The sequence below is a fragment of the Pinus tabuliformis genome, chromosome 6 (assembly GCF_031772625.1).
Source record: "Pinus tabuliformis cultivar Carrire ecotype Pingquan chromosome 6, CPIR1, whole genome shotgun sequence".
Lineage (NCBI taxonomy): Eukaryota > Viridiplantae > Streptophyta > Pinopsida > Pinales > Pinaceae > Pinus > Pinus tabuliformis.
The window spans coordinates 1,566,965,780-1,566,987,571 of NC_142292.1; the positions used below are offsets into that span (position 1 = coordinate 1,566,965,780).

Sequence of the window (21,792 nt, forward strand, 5' to 3'; positions counted from 1 at the left end):
TTATCTGTGTAATTTATAGAATGACTGTTATTATCTGTGCAGCAGTTGTAAAACAGTATATAGTATGGCTATGACTATCTGTACAAAATTATAGGCAATGTTGCTGTACAAATAAAAAGATAGTATAAACTATGATTAGCTGTACATAGTTATAGACAGTTTGCTGTAAAAGAATCGAAAGATAGTGTAACTATATATTCTGTACAAAAATTACAGTCAGCGTATCTGTAGAACTCAAAAGATAAAGAACTGAGAATATCTGAGCGAAAGAAAAATAGTGTATTTCAAGAACGAGCCTTATTCCTACTAGACAAATAGGTTACAGTCATAGGGAAACCCAATCCGGAAACCGGCTTTATATTAGAGAATGGAAGTCTGCGTCCCGGATATTTCCCGTTGAAATCTTGAAACAATTACAGTTCGTTATAATCGTAATCTGCCATATATATTCCTAATATGAAGATTTAAAGATAAGGATAATAAAGATTAAAGGAACTCTGATTTCCGAACCGGTCGAACCGTAGCAAGGAGGTCCTGGAGAGTTCATAGTGTCGGGCAAAAGCCTGAACCCATGAGTTAAACAAAAGAACAGCCGAATCTGAGCTGAGAAGTAAACCCAAAATATTACCTTGAATTAAAGGTCTGATAGTTAACATGCAATAAATTTTCTGAAGATTACGACATTAAATTATGCATATCGTTACAAGGATTAAAGAACCATGCGATAATCTTCATGCTGGCATTCATGAAAATAAAGTGAAAGTATTTAAATACAACAAGTAAAATACCAACGATTCCATACGAATGAGGGAACAAATAATAATAACCTACAGTCATAATTTAACTACAGAACCTCAGGTCTCGGGTTATGGAGAAAACCCAGAACTGTTGACCGTACTTCTATGGCAACCAGAAGCAAGTGCGGCAGTCCTTTAACACATCTATGCATGACTGTTAAATATATTGACATTACCCTTAATACATTCTGTAAGCAAAACGCACCCATCTGTAAACGAAAAAGCAAGAATGAAGAATGAGGAATCATAATACGAAGTCTGGAAGCTTTCAAACCCTATATATTTCATAAAACCTTGCTTAACAGCAAAAAAAAGGGTACACCATAGCATAACGCAAATAGTGAGTCACATTAAGTATTGGCCGCCAAGCCATACGAGTCCAAATGGAGAACAAGCGAGCTGGCTTAAAACCAGAGCTTCTGTATAAATTACATTACATTCGGCAGTTAAAATATATATAGATGATTAATAGATTTAAGCAAAATCTTCAGTCTCGTGAAACAGAGGTAAATCCCCAAAATCGCCGCAACAAAGTATTACCCAATAATCCTTAACTAGACCCAGAACGTATGGAATTGGAACAAGAGCATCCGTCCATCGTGATCTGCGGCCATCCATGCAAAGATAAGGTTGGGGCTTGCTTTGGCACAGAGGAAAACCACTGGTAACCAGAGGCGAGACGGAACAGAATCAACCAAGACCAAACATCTGAATAGGGATAAATACCTGTGCAAACTCGGCGGACCACATCTGGAAGGATCCTCCTATACCATCAAAACCGGGAGTCGCCGTATGCAACCTGTCATGCCATGGATCAAGGGATTACTCTACCTCGTAGCAGATAAACCAAAATCATATCCAAAAACCTTAAGAAACTGACAACTAATTACCTGGCCGGTTCGAAGGTGAGGAACCATGGAGCAGAATCACACCAGAGAAGGCGCATGTGCCTGGTAAGATGGATGACCTCGGCGTGAAACACAGAAGCAGATCACATGAAAAGGTGAAATGGAGCAGAGAGTCATGGAGCACCGAGCAGAATGAGAAAAGCCTCGAGAAATCCAGAAAGGGCCGCGTATATACCCTGCCTGCCAGCAGAGGAAACGTGGAGCATTCGTGGCCCTTGATCTCATGCAGAGCCACCGAACCGTTGATCAAGGCACCGATGCCCAGGAGCAAGGCGCGGGAAAATTCCAGACTTGGCAACCTCACTCCAATCATGTGAACAGGACGGTGAGGGTCAGTACTGTTGCCAAATGTCAAATGCATAAGATGCCAACAGTCAAGAGCAGGACAACCTTGATACACTCGAGGAAGAATCATAAAGTCCCTATGCCATCGTATCCGTGGTATAACAAAGTCAAGGAATAAACAGTGATTAATCCAATATATGACAAACATTACCTGCCACACCATAGACCTTCCAAGGTTACGTTGATATATGAGGTGGTGGCACTATATACTCAGGCATATAATTAAGAGTAGGTTCTATAAAATAATTTTTTTTTTTATGATATATGTGTTTATCAAGTAGATATGTGACAATTGGTATCAGAGCCAGGTTACCCATACTGTGGCCTCTGGGATGTGAATAAAATATTAAAAGATGAGAAGGTCACTATGACATTGATAATCTTTTTGGGGTAACAAAATTGTGCAGGTAGCTCACAATGTTACATGTTTCATGATCAAATCTGGCCAGGTACAGGGTAGTCAAATGGAAAGAAAAGAGCAACAAAGGTACCACAAGTAATAGTTAGCATGCAGGGAGCTGGCAGCGCACCGCACAAGACCTCAGCCAATCAGGGGCCTGCAATAAATCTTGGAGACAACTCGGAGTTGTGGGTGCAGCTGGGTGAGGAGACCCGCAACACGAATCTGGCCATACTAGAAACAGTTCAAGAGCTGAAGAATGAAATGGCTCGGCTGCGGGAGGATAATGCACGATTGACAATGGATCAGGAAAGGATTCTAAAAAGTTTGTCTGATAAACAGAACCCGCCACTAGCTAACCCCAGCGCAGAACAACTGAGAATGACAGAGGAGCAATGTTATCAAGCAGAATCTGAAATCCCTGAAGAAGGAGAGGATCAATCTGATCATGCATCAGAACAACAGACTTCAAAGCGTCAAAAGGTGGAATTACAAGGAGAATTTCGGAAAATTAAACCCCCACACTACGATGGGGAACAAGAGGAAGCGGCTGAGGCGTGGCTAATCAATATGAATAAATATTTTCAGTTATATGAATATGATCATAACTTGAAGGCACGATTGGCTATCTTCCAGTTACAAGGGAAGGCGACACTGTGGTGGAAGGAAGTTAAAATCATTAAAGGGGTAACCGAACGAACCATAACGTGGGAAAAATTCCAGAAATATTTTAAGGAGAGATACTTGACGGAACGCTTTTATGATGAAAAGGCAAAGGAATTCCATGATCTGCGATTGGGACAGCAGACTATGGATGAGTTCATCAATCGTTTCACATCTTTGCTTCGTTATGTACCCTACCTTAAAGAAGAAAAAGCTAAGGTGCAGCGGTTTCTTAGCAGTTTACCCATGTATATGAGGGAAAGGATTGAATTTGACAATCCTAGAACCATGGATGAAGCTATTCGCAAGGCCAGAATCTGATACCAGTAGAGCAAGCAGAAAGGGGACAGTACCAACAAAAAATGGAATGAGAAAAAGAATAGTAAAATTGTTGGTAATAGTAGGGGAAGTCGAAGCAGTGGAGTCAAAGGAAGCAGCAAGGGCCAGAACAATAGAGCAGCACCGAGAGGTTCATTCAGGTCCAAGCCCATCAGTGAAACGAGAATGGGTGAACCACCCGCCAAAATGGATACTGAAGGAATAACCAGACCCCCAGTACAGTGCTGGGGTTGTGGCAGACCGCACTACGTCAAAAATTGTCCACAAAGGAAGGGAGCTGATCAGATATCCCAGATTCATGAGGCATCAACCGTGGGTGATGTGGGACGAAGTGTGCCAAGAATTAATGCAGCTTTGGACGACCGCCAGGCAGAATACCAGCCCACCATGGTAGAGTTTGAAGGTAAAATTTTAGACCTTTCCATCACTGTTCTAATTGATCCTGGAGCTACTTTAAGTTATATTAGTCCAAAGATAGTTGAACGGTGTAAATTGCAGCCTGAAAAATTTAGGAACCCTTGGCTGGTACAGCTAGCTACAGGGACTAAAAGATGAGTAATGGCAAAAATCAATAATTGTCCTATAGTGATAGCAGGACAGCCAATAGTGGCAGATCTGAACATGCTTCCACTCAGGTCCTATGATGTCCTAATTGGGATGGACTGGCTAGAAAAGCATTGGGCTTTAGTGAACTACAAAATGAAGGTCATACGGTACAAGGATGATGCTGGAATAGCACAAGAAATGCAGGGAATTAAACGACCAGTACAGGTCCGGCCAATCACTGCATCTCAGCTGGCAAAATGCATCCGGAATAGATGCCAAGTGTATGCTATTCAGGTGGGCTATGCAGAAACTAAGAATAAGGTAAACCCGCTGGACCACCTCCCGATAATAAAAGAGTTCGCAGATGTGTTTCCGGAGGAAATTCCTGGACTACCTCCAAAGAGGGATATAGATTTCACCATTGAGCTAATACCAGGAGCTGCTCCAGTTTCACGGACACCTTATAGAATGAGTGTACCTGAGTTGACTAAGTTGAAAATGCAACTACAAGAATTGCTGGATAAAAATTATATCCGCCCTAGTGTATCTCCATGGGGAGCTCCGGTATTATTCGTCAGGAAGAAAGACGGAACTCTTCGAATGTGTATTGATTACCGGTAGCTGAACAAGCTCACAATTAAAAATAAATACCCCTTACCCCGGATTGATGAGCTGTTTGATCAAGTCAAGGGGGCGACAATATTTTCTAAAATTGATTTGCGATCTGGTTACCATCAAACCAGAATTAAAGAAGAGGATATTGCTAAAACAGCCTTCAGGACCCGGTATGGACACTACGAGTTTGTAGTGCTGCCTTTTGGATTGACTAATGCACCCGCCACATTCATGTGTTTAATGAACAGCGTGTTCCATCAATTTTTAGACAAATTTGTACTAATATTCATTGATGATATTTTGATTTATTCTCGCTCTAAGGAGGAGCATGAGGAACATCTCCGGATGGTACTGCAAACTTTGCGAGAACATCAGTTGTATGCTAAGCTCAGCAAATGCGATTTCTATAAAGAGGAAATTCAGTACTTGGGTCATGTGATTACAAAGGAAGGGATTGTCGTGGATCCTGAGAAAATAAAAACCATACTGGATTGGCCTGTGCCAAAAGATGTGGCGGATATCAGATCCTTCATGGGATTGGCGGGATATTACAGAAGATTTGTGGAAGGCTTTTCGAGGGTGGCATATCCTATCACGTCCTTGCAAAAGAAAGGGAGGACATTCAAATGGAGTTCTGAATGTCAACAAAGTTTTGAAAGACTTAAGCAATTACTCACGTCTGCTCCCATTTTAAGTATAGCTGATCCGGACAAAGATTACGTGGTATGTACTGATGCCAGCCGAGAGGGCGTCGGAGGTGTGTTAATGCAAGAGGGGAAAGTGATAGCCTATGAATCAAGAAAATTGAAGGAACATGAGCAGAAGTATTCTGCCTATGACTTGGAGTTGGCAGCTGTCATACATGTGCTTAAGATGTGGCGGCACTACCTTCTAGGAAGGAAATTTCTGTTATTAACAGATCATCACAACTTAACAAATTATTTTAGTCAGCCCACACTGAATGCAAGACAAGCCCGTTGGGCAGATTTCTTAAGTGGGTTCGACTTTGACATTAAACATCTGAAGGGAAAGGAAAATCGTGTAGCCGATGCACTAAGTCGAAAGGTACAATGTTTGTATGAAGTTACATTCAGTAGATGGGAAAATTCCTTGCGGGAAACAATGAAAACAACAGCAAGCCAAGATGCTGAATACCAACAAATGAAGCGGAAAATGCCACTTTCCAGCGAAGGAAGTCAGCAGGAATATGAAGTTAGCAGGGATGGAATGCTGCTTTACAAAAAACGGTTTTTTGTACCAAATGACAACAGCCTCAAAAATTTAATCTTGAATGAGTTTCATACCAGTCACTACGCTGGTCATCCCGGGTACCAAAAAATGCTGACTGCACTTCGGAAGGAATATTACTAGCCGAGAATGAAAAAGCATGTGGCTGAGTATTTAGCACGATGTTTGGAGTGTCAGCAGATCAAGACGGAGCACCAGCATCCGGCTGGATTATTGCAACCCCTGCCCATCCCAGAATGGAAATGGGAAATTATATCAATGGACTTTATAACTGGGCTGCCTAAGACAAAGAGGAACAATGACTCTATTATGGTAGTGGTAGATAGGTTAAGTAAGGCTGCACACTTTATACCAGTGCAATCCACCTACCGGGCAGTGCAAATTGCACACATTTTCATGCAAAATGTGTTCAGACTTCATGGACTCCCAAAGACTATAATATCAGAACGGGATGTAAAGTTTACATCCGCTTTTTGGAGAGCGCTATTTTCAGAATTGGGTACACATCTGAATTTTAGTACAGCTTACCATCCCCAGACTGATAGACAAACGGAGAGAGTAAATCAGATGGTGGAGGACATGTTGAGGTCATGTGTCATGCAAAAACCGACACAATGGGAAGACTATTTGCACCTGGTGGAATTCGCTTACAACAATGGATATCACACATCAATTCAGATGTCTCCATTTGAAGTCTTGTATGGACGAAAATGTCGGACGCCCTCAAATTGGAGTGGCCCGGAGGACAAATTAAGGTTGGGACCAGAAATGCTCAAGGAAATGGAGGACATGGTCAAAAAGGTGCGATCCAACCTGAAGGCCGCTCAAGATCGGCAGAAAAATTTTGCAGACCGAAAAAGAAGGTTCAAAGAGTATCAGGTGTGCGATCACGTTTACATCAAAATTCAAGCCAGGAAAAGTACTCTGCAATGGAGCAGTTGTGCTAAACTTGCACCCCGTTACTTCGGACCTTTTCAGGTCTTGGCCAGGGTTGGGCCAGTAGCTTACCAGCTAGCTTTACCGAGCCACATTAGAATTCATAATGTATTCCATGTATCCATGCTTAAAAAGTATATCTATGACCCTAAGCATGTGATCAAGTGGCAAGATATACGGGTAAGGATTGTTTTTAATTGAACTAATTGAAAATGTATCTGGAACAAAAGACTGATACTGTTATTATTTGCAGGTCGAACCGGAAGGAGAGGTCCTGGTCGAGCCGCTGAGCATTCTAGACCGGAGAGAAGTGCAGTTGCGGAAGCGGGTTATTACCCAAATTAAAGTGCAGTGGCAACACTATGGGCCTGAAGAGGCTACTTGGGAAGACGAAGAGCTTTTTTGGAAAGCTTACCCAGAACTGTTTGGAGACACTAGACATCGGGACGATGTCCAATCTCAGGAGGGGGAGATGTGATGACCCCGTAAAAATGTAATTATTTAAAAGTTACTACAGCAAAAACTGAATTAGAATGATATTGAAGGATTTAATTCTTTTGAGAATATTCTGTTGATTTTACATGTGCACTAAAATAATGATTAAAAGAATTACTTATGAAAGTATTTGAATTCCCAAAAGAGAACTGGGAAAGAAAAGTTAGTTAACAAAACTAGAAATAACCACCTTCCCTAACTGGAAGGGTTTCCAGGAAAAAGGGAAGGTTGGTTGAAAGAACTCTGGGCTGTAGGGACAGGCAGAGAAAAAGAGAAAGGGAAGGAAAAACCCTGGAGGGACTAAGTCTGGTAAGGACCAGATAGTCAAGCACACAGTGCTGGCTTACTGAGGATAGTGATCCGGTAAGCGGAAGCTTGGGGGGAGACTCAGGTCTCGAAGGACTGGTCTCACGGTTGGGTGGATAACAAGCTTTACATAGAGATTTGGCAGGAGACTGGTTCCAGACTCACCTTATCAGTGGAGATCAGGTAAGTAACAGAACCCTTATGTCCCCATAGTTATCTGTGTAATTTATAGAATGACTGTTATTATATGTGCAGCAGTTGTAAAACAGTATATAGTATGGCTATGACTATCTGTACAAAATTATAGGCAATGTTCCTGTGAAAATAAAAGGATAGTATAAACTATGATTAGCTGTACATAGTTATAGACAGTTTGCTGTAAAAGAATCGAAAGATAGTGTAACTATATATTCTGTACAAAAATTACAGTCAGCATATCTGTAGAACTCAAAAGATAAAGAACTGAGAATATCTGAGCAAAAGAAAAACAGTGTATTTCAAGAACGAGCCTTATTCCTACTAGACAAATAGGTTACAGTCATAGGGAAACCCAATCCGGAAATCGGCTTTATATTAGAGAATGGAAGTCTACGTCCCGGATATTTCCCGTTGAAATCTTGAAACAATTACAGTTCCTTATAATCGTAATCTTCCATATATATTCCTAATATGAAGATTTAAAGATAAGGATAATAAAGATTAAAGGAACTCTGATTTCCGAACCAGTCGAACCATAGCAAGGAGGTCCTGGAGAGTTCATAGTGTCGGGCAAAAGCCTGAACCCGTGAGTTAAACAAAAGAACAGCCGAATCTGAGCTGAGAAGTAAACCCAAAATATTACCTTGAATTAAAGGTCTGATAGTTAACATGGAATAAATTTTCTGAAGATTACGACAGTAAATTATGCATATCGTTACAAGGAGTAAAGAACCATGCGATAATCTTCATGCTGGCATTCATGAAAATACAGTGAAAGTATTTAAATACAACAAGTAAAATACCAACGATTCCATACGAATGAGGGAACAAATAATAATAACCTACAGTCATAATTTAACTACAAAACCTCAGAGTCTCGGGTTATGGAGAAAACCCAGAACTGTCGACCGTACTTCTATGGCAACCAGAAGCAGGTGCGGCAGTCCTTTAACACGTCTATGCATGACTGTTAAATATATTGACATTACGAAATAAACCCTTAATACATTCTGTAAGAAAAACGCATCCAACTGTAAACGAAAAAGCAAGAATGAAGAATGAGGAATCGTAATACGAAGTCTGGAAGCTTTCAAACCCTATATATTTCATAAAACCTTGCTTAACAGCAAAAAAAAGGGTAAACCATAGCATAACACAAACAGTGAGTCACATTAAGTATTGGCCGCCAAGCCATACGAGTCCAAATGGAGAACAAGCGAGCTGGCTTAAAACCAGAGCTTCTGTATAAATTACATTACATTCGGCAGTTAAAATATATACAGATGATTAATAGATTTAAGCAAAATCTTCAGTCTCGTGAACCGGAGGTAAATCCCCAAAATCGCCGCAACAAAGTATTACCCAATAATCCTTAACCAGACCCAGAACGTATGGAACCGGAACAAGAGCATCCGTCCATCGTGATCTGCGGCCATCCGTGCAAAGATAAGGTTGGGGCCTGCTTTGGCACAGAGGAAAACCCCTGGTAACCAGAGGCGAGACGGAACAGAATCAACCAAGACCAAACATCTGAATAGGGATAAATACCTGTGCAAACTCGGCGGACCACATCTGGAAGGATCCTCCTATACCATCAAAACCGGGAGTCACCGTATGCAACCTGTCATGCCATGGATCAAGGGATTACTCTACCTCGTAGCAGATAAACCAAAATCATATCCAAAAACCTTAAGAAACTGACAGCTAATTACCTGGCCGGTTCGAAGGTGAGGAACCATGGAGCGGAATCACACCAGAGAAGGTGCATGTGCCTGGTAAGATGGATGACCTCGGCGCGAAACACAGAAGCATATCACATGCAAAGGTGAAACGGAGCAGGGAGTCATGGAGCGCCGAGCAGAATGAGAAAAGCCTCGAGAAATCCGGAAAGGGCCGCGTATATACCCTGCCTGCCAGCAGAGGAAACGTGGAGCATTCGTGGCCCTTGATCTCATGCAGAGCCACCGAACCGTTGATCAAGGCACCGATGCCCAGGAGCAAGGCGCGGGAAAATTCCAGACTTGGCAACCTCACTCCAATCACGTGAACAGGACGGTGAGGGTCAATATTGTTGCCAAATGTGAAACGCATAAGATGCCAACAGTCAAGAGCAGGACAGCCTTGATACAATCGAGGAAGAATCATAAAGTCCCTATGCCATCGTATCCGTGGTATAACAAAGTCAAGGAATAAACAATGATTAATCCAATATATGACAAACATTACCTGCCACACCATAGACCTTCCAAGGTTACGTTGATATATGAGGTGGTGGCACTATATACTCAGGCATATAATTAAGAGTAGGTTCTATAAAATATTTTTTTTTTTTTATGATATATGTGTTTATCAAGTAGCTATGTGACAATGAACCCCACTGGTTGGTTCGAAACGCGTCGACAAAATTATCTCTATGTGATTTTCGCATTCTTCTCTTAGTTTAAATTACTCTTTATCATACCCTTATATTACTCCATATTTATTTAACTTTGATAAATGTGTATTATTTTAAATTTAATCTAGTTCATAATTGATTGTTTTTAATAATTCATTTATAAATACAGGTATGAAACAACCCTTTAACTTATATTTTTATAAGAATATATCTAGCTATTTATATATTGCTCTATTATGGATATATTTAATAACTTTTTTAACCACACTAGTTGGTTCGAAACGCGTCGACAAATGAAACATCATGTGATTTACGCCGAAAGAATATCTCTTAAAAAATAATATTATTTTAACTTTCAATTAATTGAAATTTATTTTATTTTAATTAATATAAAATTGTTTTTGGTTATTTATATGTATTTTTCAAAGTTATTTGTAATTTCAGATTAAAAATAAAATAATTATTGTGCCCATGGGGTAGATCTCATGTAAAAACGTAAACATGTAAACTTAAATGTAAATGTAAACATAAACGTAAATGTAAAAGTTAATATTTAACATTTAACATTGTTAATCTAATGTCGGCCCTATTTAAAAATCAATCTAATTATTATTATGTATAAACACAACATAAATTTAAAATATAAAGAGGTTTACGAATAGTAAAAAAAAGAGTTATGGTAAATAAATAAAAATATAATAAATCATAAGTATGGTAAATAAATAAGACCTTTTTTTATATATTTTTTTTTATTTACTCCAAAGGTATGGTAAATAAATAAAACCTCTTTTTATCTTTACTCCATTAACCTCTTTATATTTATGAAAACTCAAAAAATAGGTTTTATTTAGGTGGATCCTACGGGACACATAATTATTAATACCATGGGCCAATTACCATATTTATAAAAGAGGTATGATAAATAAATAAATATAAAAGAGGTATAAATATGTATGGTAAATAAATAAAAACATATCAAATAAGATTAGAAATCAACATCTAATTATATACCAAGCCTATGGGCCAAATACCATTGTAAATAAAAGAAATATGATAAATAAATAAAAATATAAATAAACAAGAGGTATGGTAAATAAATAAAACCTCTTTTTATATTTGCTCCATAAACCTTTTTACACTTAATAACACTGAAAAAATAGGTTTTATTTAAGTGAAGCCTATGGGCAAAATACCATGGAACAAATTATTATTAATACCATGCAAAAAATACTATTAACCATAATATTAATATTAAAAGATTATTATTATTATTATTATTATTAAATCTAATATTCATATTAATATATCATAATATTGATATTATTAAATATAATAACTTTGTTTTAATCCAATATTAAATTTGTTATATTATAATATATATTAATATATCATGATATATATTAACTCTATATATATGGGAGGTAAGAACAAAGACATAAAGTTATAGAGGTGGAGAGATAGGGGGAGTGACAAGGGAGAGATGGAGATAAACTGAAGGAGAGGGGAGAGGAGGAATAAAAGGAGAGAGAGGTAGAGAAGGGTAAAAGAGGGAGAGGGAGACACAAAGATGGAGGGGGAAGAGAGAGGAGAGTGGGAGGGAGATAGTGAGAGGATTGGAGGGCAAAGAAAGAGAGAGAGAGAGAGAGAGAGAGAGAAGGGCAGAGAGATAAACGTAGGAGAGAAAGGGAGAGAGAGGAAGGATGAGAGAGATGAGGAGAGAGGGAGGGATAGAGATATGGAGTTGGAGGGGGAGAGAGGGAGTGAAGAAGAAAGACATAGAGAGTGAGAAGTGGAGAGAGAGAGAGGGACTGGAAAGGGAGAGATGGAGAGAAAGAGTGTATGTTTACGGGTGAGATAAAGAGATAAATAAGGAGAGATAGAGAGAAGGGGGGAGAGAAGGAGACAGAAGGAGAGAGGGAGGGATATAGTAACATAGGTAGAGAGAGAGAGAGAGAGATAGATATGGGGGAAGAGATAGGATTGGAGAGAGAGAGAGAGAGAGAGAGATATGGGGGAAGAGATAGGATTGGAGAGAGAGAGAGAGAGAGATATGGGGGAAGAGATATGATTGAAGAGAGAGAGAGAGAGAGAAGGAGAGTGATGGGGTAAGAGAGAGGATTAGAGAAAGAGAGAGAGAGAGAGAGAGAGAGTGAGTGGTGGGGGAAGAGAGAGGGAGGTAGGAGAGAAAGGGAGAAAGAGGAAGTATGAGAGAGAAGATTTGAGAGAGAGGAGGAGAGAGGGATGGATAGGGAGATAGAGTTGGAGGGGGGGAGAGGGAGGGAAGAAGAAATACATAGAGAGTGAGAAGTGGAGATAGAGGGAGTAACAATGGAGAGATGGAGAGAGAGTGTGTATGTTTGGGGTTGAGATAAAGACAAAGAAGGAGATATGGAGAGAATGGGGGAGAGAAGGAGAGAGGGAGGGATATAGTAGTAGAGTTGGAGGTTGAAGAGTAAGAGTGAGAGAGAGAAAGAGAGGACGGAAGAGAGAGAGGATGTGAGAGAGTGGAGTGAGGGATGGAGTTTGAGGGGGAGAGAGAGAGAGGTAAGAAGAAAGAAAGATAGAGAGAAAGGTGGAGAGAGAGATAGAGGGAGTGATGAAGAGGATGGAGAGAGAGGGAGAGAGGAAAGAAGTAGGGAAGAGAGATAGAAGCGAGAGAGAGAGAGAGAGAGAGAGAGAGAGAGAGAGAGATTGGTTGAAGAAATAGAGTGTATGTTTTGGTGGTGAAATAGAGAGGCAAATGGAGATAGAGATATAGATGGAAAGTGAACAGAGGAAAGAGGAGAGAGATGGAGAGAGGGAGGGATGGGCAAAGAGATTGATAGATATAAAGTGAAATAACATATGTGTTTGTGGGGTTGATATAGAGTGGAAAATAAGGAGAGATGGAGGGAGATCTAGATATATATGGGGTGAAGAGAGGGAAGAATATTTCTTGCAATAGATACATTAATTTCAGTGTAGATGGTGATTTTTAATCTAATTTGATTTCTTGCACTAGATGCATTGATTTTACTGTAGATGTTGATTTCTAATGATATTTGATTGCTTTCACTAGATGCATTAATTTCAATGTAGATGATTTCTAATCCTATTTGATTGCTTGCACTAAATGCATTGATTTCAATGTAGATGGTGATTTCTATTCCTACTTGATTGATTGCACTAGATGCATTGATTTCAATGTAGATGTTGATTTCTAATAATGTTTGATTGCTTGCACTAGATGCATTGATTTCAGTGTAGATGGTGATTTCTAATCTTATTTGATTGCTTGCACTAAATGCATTGATTTCAATGTAGATGGTGATTTATAATCCTATTTTATTGCTTGCACTAGATGCATTTATTTCAGTGTAGATGTTGCTTTATAATCCTATTTTCTTACTTGCACTAGGTGCATTAATTTCAGTGTAGATGTTGGTTTATAATCCAATTTTCTTACATGCACTAGATGAATTGATTTGAGTGTAAATGTTGATTTTTAATCTTATTTGATTGCTTTCATTATATGTAGTGATTTTAATGTAAATTTTGTTTTCTAATCTTATTTAATTGTTTGCTTTAGAGCCATTAATTTCAGTGTAAATGTTGAGTTCTGCTTTGATGTAATTGGATGTATGATGGTACATTAATTTTAAAGTTATTGGATTAACATTGTGCATTGATTCCAGTGCAAGCACAAAAGGTTATTGACAATGTACATTGATTTTTGCGTTATAGTAATTCAACCTATTAATATTGGAGAGAAGGAGAGACAAGGAATGATGTTTACTACAATAGATTGAGCTAAATATTTAAATGGTTTATGGTTTAACCTATCCTTTTCATATAATCGATATGAAAATATGACAATATATATGAAAAGATGACAAAAGTAAAAAAGGGTGACAATAAGAATAATAGAAGAAAATGGTTTTAGATTAACCACAATGAAGACTATGTGTAATTGACTATATTCTTATTATTCACGTTTTCTATCATTCAACACTATTACATTGTCCCTTTACATTCAAAATTTATATTTCATCATTTTTCATCATTAAAGTTATTATCATCACGAAAAATTGAGGCAACTAAGCAAATTCAAAATTAAAATATACAGATTAATTTGAGACATATTAGCATATTTAAAATGATTATATTAATATTAGATGAATTTACGTATTATTGATAAGATTAATCATATGTTCATTAGATTTTCTTTGGTTGCAGTTGACTGAAACCAACCTAGATCCATCTTAACTTTGGATCTATCAAGCACCAAGAGGGATCAAATCTCTCAAGGTACAAACATTTCCTCATGTTTTGCACTCAACAAAGAGGTTTTCAACTCAAGAGATGTGGTCCCTCTCGTCACTTGATAGATCCGGAGTTAAGATGGAACTAGGTAGGCTTTATTTTAAAATTGAGGAAATTACAAATATTTTTGAAAGTAACTTTTCATTAAAATAATAATTCTTTACTTTCAATTGCATAAATGGATATAAAAATAGCTTGGATCTATCTTAATTTTGGATTTACCAAGGGAAGAGGGGATCAAATCTCTTTTCACTTTAAAAAAAGTTTGCATATGAAGAGATTTTATGCCTTTGAAACTTGGTAAATTAGGAGCAATATGATTGAATTATTAATTATAATTATAATTATTAATTTTATATTTCACTTTACTATTTTTTTTTTCTTTTATAATTTACCCCAGCTTTATTTTTCTTAACATTTTTCACATTAAATTTTATTTTATGGAGTTTCCTCAAATTAGATGTTAAAATTGATTTTCAAATAAAATAAATTGGCTATATTTTTTAATATTAAAAGTTATTTTTAATTTGCCCCATGGTGTAGATTAGTTGATGATAGACTGGGTTGTTAAGGCATTTCTTATGATGTTATTGGTTTAAACTTTGATTAACTCAGTGTACCACGTGTGAGGCAGTGTGGCTACACTTGGAGGTGATTGTGGTAGTGGATAGAATCGATCCTTAAGTACAAACATGCTATAGTTGTCTATTCTCTCATATACAAAAAAATAACAACAATAATAATAATAATCTTATTTTTTAAATTTTATTGAATTAATTATTTATCAAAATTAGATTTTATTAAAAGCACATGATTTTATTGGAAGTAGTTTAGGTGATGGAAATAAAGGAAACTAATTTTCTTGTAAGCATTTTCTAAATTTTATCTCCACTCAAACACTCTCATAGAAAAAAAAAGTCTTGACCCCACCCATCAAACAAGCCACCCAATGTCACCTTGGTGGCCTTCTCTCACTCTTTAGACTGCAAGAAGGATATCCTTATCTTGGAGGGAATCCTTAAATATCTAGCTAAGCTAGGTCATTGAGTAATGAAAGGAAGTTCCTTAACGAAGACTAGTGATTTGACACTACTCACTCTCAAAGTAAAAGGTCAGGGATAAGTGTGCGAATAGTTAAACAAACCATGAATTATTAACAAATTTTGAATGATTCTAATTACACAAATATGCTTATTCATGCAACCAAATTATACTTGAAAAATGAAAGATAAAGCTTGCTCAATTAACCATATAGCATGAGATGCTTGTGAAGAATATATACAATGACACAATAAAAATAGAAAATGAATCATAAATTGTCTATACAAGGCATTAGATCATTCATTCAACGTATTCATGAGAATTGGAGATTGAGAGTTCATTATCATCATCAAGAGACCTTCCAAATGTACCATGTACTATCTAGAGGATTGATCATGTATATTTTTTAGTTTCTTCTTTTCTAGTTTATGTGTTGATGGATCAACATTCAAAGAAGGGAGACCTAATATGGAAAATAATCCCATCATAGTGACTCACCACTAAAGAAATAAATTTTATTTGGGATATTAGCAATCTAAATATTACAGATTTTATCAGTTGTCAAACACTAGTAAAACTGATAGATAAAGTGTGAGTCTCCCTCACTACTCGTCCAATTCACCATCTTTGTGTCACACACTAGAGGATGAGTTGCGCGTTGTTGGAATATGCATTGTAGAAAACAATGATCAAGGAATGCAATTGGGAGTCAATATCATAACAAATTACAATAATCTTGGTTGAATAGCCCTACCTAATGTACCCTATTCAATTTATAATATTCGTTATGTCTACTTTTTAGTCCTTCTTTTCAATTTTTTTTTTTGGTGGATTGGAATTTAAATAAGGGAGTAATAATATGGAAAAAATTCCCGTCATAAGGACATGTAATTATAGTAATAGATCTCAATTGGGACTCAAGCATTCTAAATATGAGAGACTTGATTGGTTCTATCACTAGCAAAAGTAACAGATAGTGTTAATCTCTCTTATTATTTCACTAGATTTGAAGAAATTCAGAATGTGATGTTGACTACTACGAGCAATATAATCTACTTTTGATCGACTTTGTTAGGTTTGACTAATTGCCAAGTTTCCATTGTCACTTTTTTTATGCTAAGTAACTTTATGAAATACTTGAACTGAAAGTAGAACTATATTATGTTGTCATGCTTGGAGAATTATTTCTAGTTGAGGTTTGCACTTACAAAATATGAGAAAAGTGTAATATTTAGTTTTAATACTACAAAAATTGACTATTAACTAATATTTGAAAGCATGTTGAGACATATATATCATGTAAGGTTGTTTGAGGTTGTGATTTGTTTTGAATTACACAGATCAATTCAATCTCCCTAAAGGCCTTGAGTTCGACTGTGAATGACATAGGCTTAGTGGTAAGCTTGATAGATAGGATGGAAGGGTCTGCACCAGGTGATGGTTTTAGAGATACTACTAGAAAATATTTAGTTTCTATGACAAAATTTCATAGGAAGGTAGTTCCATGACAAAGAGAACGAGTATTCGCATGAGTTCGATGCCCCTCATCACTGTAGCTTCAGGTGGAAGTGTGATCAATAGTCTCCAACAACATAATAATGTAGAGTCTTTAGAAATGGAATCTACAACAACTTCTAATATCATGAGGCTGAGATTGGAGGTATGTTCTTTATTCACTTGTTTCTAATGTACTATTATAGTTTTCATGTGTGTTTGTGTTTATTAACTTGTGTTTGCATTAGTCCACACTATTGTCTATCTGTGGATCTTGAACTCACTAACCATGAAAGTTTAGAGATTTTTATTTTATCTGTTAATATACCTCTTCTATTTCAACCTTAGCAAACTATATATTTGATCTTGTGTATCCCGTTTCAATTTTTATGTATGTCTCAAATCATTATTTTTTAAATATTATTCATGATCTTTGATTTATTTTTGTATTTAGTGTCATTTAAACCTTGGGAGTCTTTAAACTAGTTTAGCTTGTCTCAGCTAAGACTCACGAGTCTTGTGAAGTCTTATCTAGGGTGAGTACTCACCTAAGACCTTCCTATGAATCTATCCACTCACTATATTCATGGGAAGTTTGCCATTCTTTCCAAGTCTCACAACAAAATTTCCAATGACCATACTCACCACAAACTTGAAATATTTTTTGTGTACAAAATTAACTATATTTTAGGGGGTTCTCATCTTTGTTGAGCATTTCCTAGGTCACTAAGTTTTGTTGAGTCCCTAGGCAGCAATGTATTTACTGAGCCCGCAATATTGGTTTAAATAGTTTAAAGCATATTTTTTTGTTCCATTTCTACAAGGCATTTGTGGGTTTGAGATTGTGGTTTCTCTCTACTAGGTGATTCTTTTTTGCCACATCACCTGATTACAATTTATTGACACATCTATCATCATTTTGGCTCATTCTAATGCAAATCAAGATAATTTGTTTTTCTATGTTCAAGCATCTCTAACACCATATCTGAGCCATTGTGACAAGTTTTTATCTCTTTCATCTCTGCAAAAATCACATCTAGATGGTTGGGCATTAGCATTTTAGTCCCATTACACTAAACAATAGAGAGATAGGGTGGCTGAGATGTTGTCGTACTTCAATGAGGTTTAATCAAACTTGAAACCATGTATAGACTTGAGATGTTATTCAAGGTTTCTTATTCCTCTATGCCAAGTTTCTCTTGTAGAGGCTATGACAATGAGGGGGGTTAACTTGGAGTCCACAATCTATATCCTTTTTTTAAAGAAAGAAATGCCTCTGATGAGACTTGGCTTAGTGAACATGTTTTGTACTTTATTCTTGTCTCTTGTGAGTGACTTAGTCTAAATTGATCACTTATCCACTTTATCATATTTTATTGGAGACTTAGACAACTTTTATCACTTTCCCCACAACTTTATGCTCTATATACATGAATATAGATGAGCGTATTTTGAAGCCTAGGAAAACCATATCTATGCTTCCTATGTTTTCTATATTTATTTGGCTTCCTAAACATTTGTACATTTCTAGAATACTCTTCTCATACTCACCTGCTTTTCTACTCATGAATTCATGTGCATCTTCTTGCATTGTTGGTTTTGTGCTTATATTAATTGGTATAGGAACCTTAATATTATGGGCTTCTTAAGACTTAACCACTTTTCGATCCATATCCTTTAGGATTTTCTTCCCACATAGAATCTTTCTTTAGAATATCCATATTGTGGGGGTGTGGCTAAAAGATGAAATACTTGGCACTTTATCCTGGATATCTTGGGGATTGCCATTTTCGTGTAAAATCCTATCATTTTGTGCATCTCCCAAGTCATGTGGCACCCTGTAAAATATCTGGTAACTCATGAGATTTGTTAATGATTGAAATTGGAAGAATTCCAGAGTTAATTAGGGAAAGTACAAAGTCACCACGTAGTTCCCCTTAGAATTTTGGCTTAGTGTTTTCTAACCTTGGGGAGAATCCTTATGCAATCTATTGGTGGAATATAAACTTGGGAAATAAAACACTCCCAAAATGTGAATAACTTTCTATTATATAAAAAAAATGACCTGAAATATGTGTAACATAAATCTAGACAACAAACTATAATGCATATTTACACCTAAGTAATCAATCTTTCATTTATAAGTGTTAAAATCTGCTAGAAATACCTCAAACCTTCTCTTAAAAGGTGCAGATCTGCATATAAAAGAACAAAAAATTGCGAGCTTAAAGTTGGGAAATTAATATATGTGACCATAATGCCTTGAATTCATGGGTGGCGGAGCAAAAAATCAATTAGGCATGAGTAATTTACAAAGTCAAGTGATTCATAGTAATTCAGATAAGGGAAGAAAAAACATCAAGTAACTAAGATTTCATCTTGATGAATGCCTTGAGATTATTAACTGTAAAAATGACATAGTTAAGCATCAACATGGGGAATATGTCTCTTGGGTGAGGTATTGATGATTCTTACCAAAATATTTCAACTATGTAAGTCGTCTAATATTTTTTCATTTGCCACATCCCAAGACATTTCCTTTATGTAGGTGGAAGCAACTCTAGTAAGTATCCATTAGTTTGACAATATCATGTTACATGAAGATCCATTCCACAGTTACTATGTGTCCCTTGTCATTCAATCCCATAAAGACCTTGAAGGTTGGGCTCAGAAAGAAGGATTTGTTTACAAGGATTTTGCTGACTTGTGTCCAAGAGTGAATCAATTAAAGAAGTTCAAAGCTCAATTTTATATATCTATTATGGTGTCCACCACTTCTGCTTCATTATAAATTTGCATTAATATTAGCTTTAGTTTTTCTATAGTACTCATAATATCTTACAATTCATATTTTCTATGGCACATTAAACATGCTCTCTGATATAATAATGCAAGAGTTTATTTATTAGGGAAAACAATAAAAGGTTGCATGGAGACATTTCATGAAAAATGATGGAATTGTCACTTTTAATGGCATTCTGTTGAACAACTAATTGAAGATCAATTTATGTGCATCAAGAATGGAAAAAAGAAAAATATATATTAGTACTGGAGGGTTGATCATATGGGAGTGATAATTCCTATGGTTTGTGGAAATTATGGATGATTGTTAGGATCTAGAGATATTAGGGTTGTCTTGGTTTTTGAAACACACATTTTTTAGGATGTAGATGAATGTGAAAGAAGGAAATCAAGTGGGTACATTTGGTCAGATACATTGGAAGAGGGTGTAAATGACATAGTTTTAGAAACAATTCCAAAATGCCATTTATTTGGCGTATCCAAAATTTTTTGTGGGTATGTGGAGATAGCATGCGAAAAGGATTCTATGGAGTACAACCAATTAAAGATGGACTTATTTTTATTTTTTTAAATCACAAAGGAGTGGAAACCAATCAATAATTATGTTACCAGAAGGTTTACTCCCTCTAGACGCTAAGGATCATTGCATATTGGGGCATGGTATCCACCCACATGTATGGGTAACCATAGGAGAAATTTTTTCTTCGATGATGCAGTTTGTCAACCAGTTTTCATAAATTATTTATTACATGTTATCCTTTTCTTTCCATTTGTTTCCACAAGTTATCTACAACTTGATATTTTTAGCATGTAACTTAGTTGACATGCTTGTGCCTAATATTTTCCCGAAGGTTGAATACTAAGTTCCTAAGGTGTTCTTTTCTATGGTGATTTTTTATTTGCTTTGTTTACACAGGTCATCTAGCCACATAGTGGTCACTATCGCCCAACTAAAGAAAAATTGTTCAAGTTTCTTACATTTCTGGGGAAAAATGGCATTGACATTGCTGATATTGAGTTATATGTGGTATAAATTCTTTATATTCTATTTTATTTTATATTTCAGTGTTCATCGGATTTCATGTCTTATACTTTGTATTGTATCTTCTTTCATTTTCAGAAGAGGAACTCAATATTGGTGGTAAGAAGTAGGAATTGAAAAAAGAGGAGAACAATAACACTAGAGCGACAAATGTAGAAAGAGAGAGAAGAGAATTGGTCTAGTGATACCCTTAAAGTTAATATCTTGCATGAGACTCACACATACAGACTAATGTTCAAGCCTTTAGAGTTGGTGAATTCACCTGCAATTCATTGGCAACACAATGATAATGTTTTGAAGCGATGACACAATATTTCATGTGTAACTTGTAGTCCAACCAATAATAAATTGGAAACTCATATTGTAATACTTGACATTTCATAGAATATAATTTGTGGTTGAAATTATTTATAGTTGTACTTGATATTATTTAGTATTGTAATTAACATATGTAACTTTGCATTTTCATATTAAATAAACATGCACATTTATGGAATTTCTTAATTTAGTCACAAAATCATATTAATTAATTACGTTGATTAATAATGAACACATAAAATCAATTCAAAACTACTAAATTAGTAGTTTATAGTAATTAATGATTAACACAAATAAAGTGAATGTGCAATGATTAAATTAGACATTTATAATGATAATTAATGAAAGTAAATGAAATTAATATAAACTACTAAATCAGTTGTTTATATAATGAATATGAAACTGCCAAAAAAAGATAAATGACTATTGTAAATGATAAATTTGTGAATTACAAAGGACAACTAAATTTTGCATATATATGACTATTAGTAGCTAATTTACAATATCTTATAACATGAATGAAATTTAGTCATATTTCTTTGGTCATTAATTAGTTTTATTGGGTGATTTTGTATTAGTACATTTTGTTGTGTACGTGGTCA

General features: G+C 36.2%; 1 pseudogene; it reads left to right on the forward strand.

Moving 5' to 3' along the window:
• The window catches only part of LOC149264748 (mediator of RNA polymerase II transcription subunit 15a-like), a 34,654-nt pseudogene extending 13,899 nt beyond the window's left edge, over nucleotides 1–20,755 (forward strand).
• The last annotated feature ends 1,037 nt before the right edge of the window (nucleotides 20,756–21,792 follow it).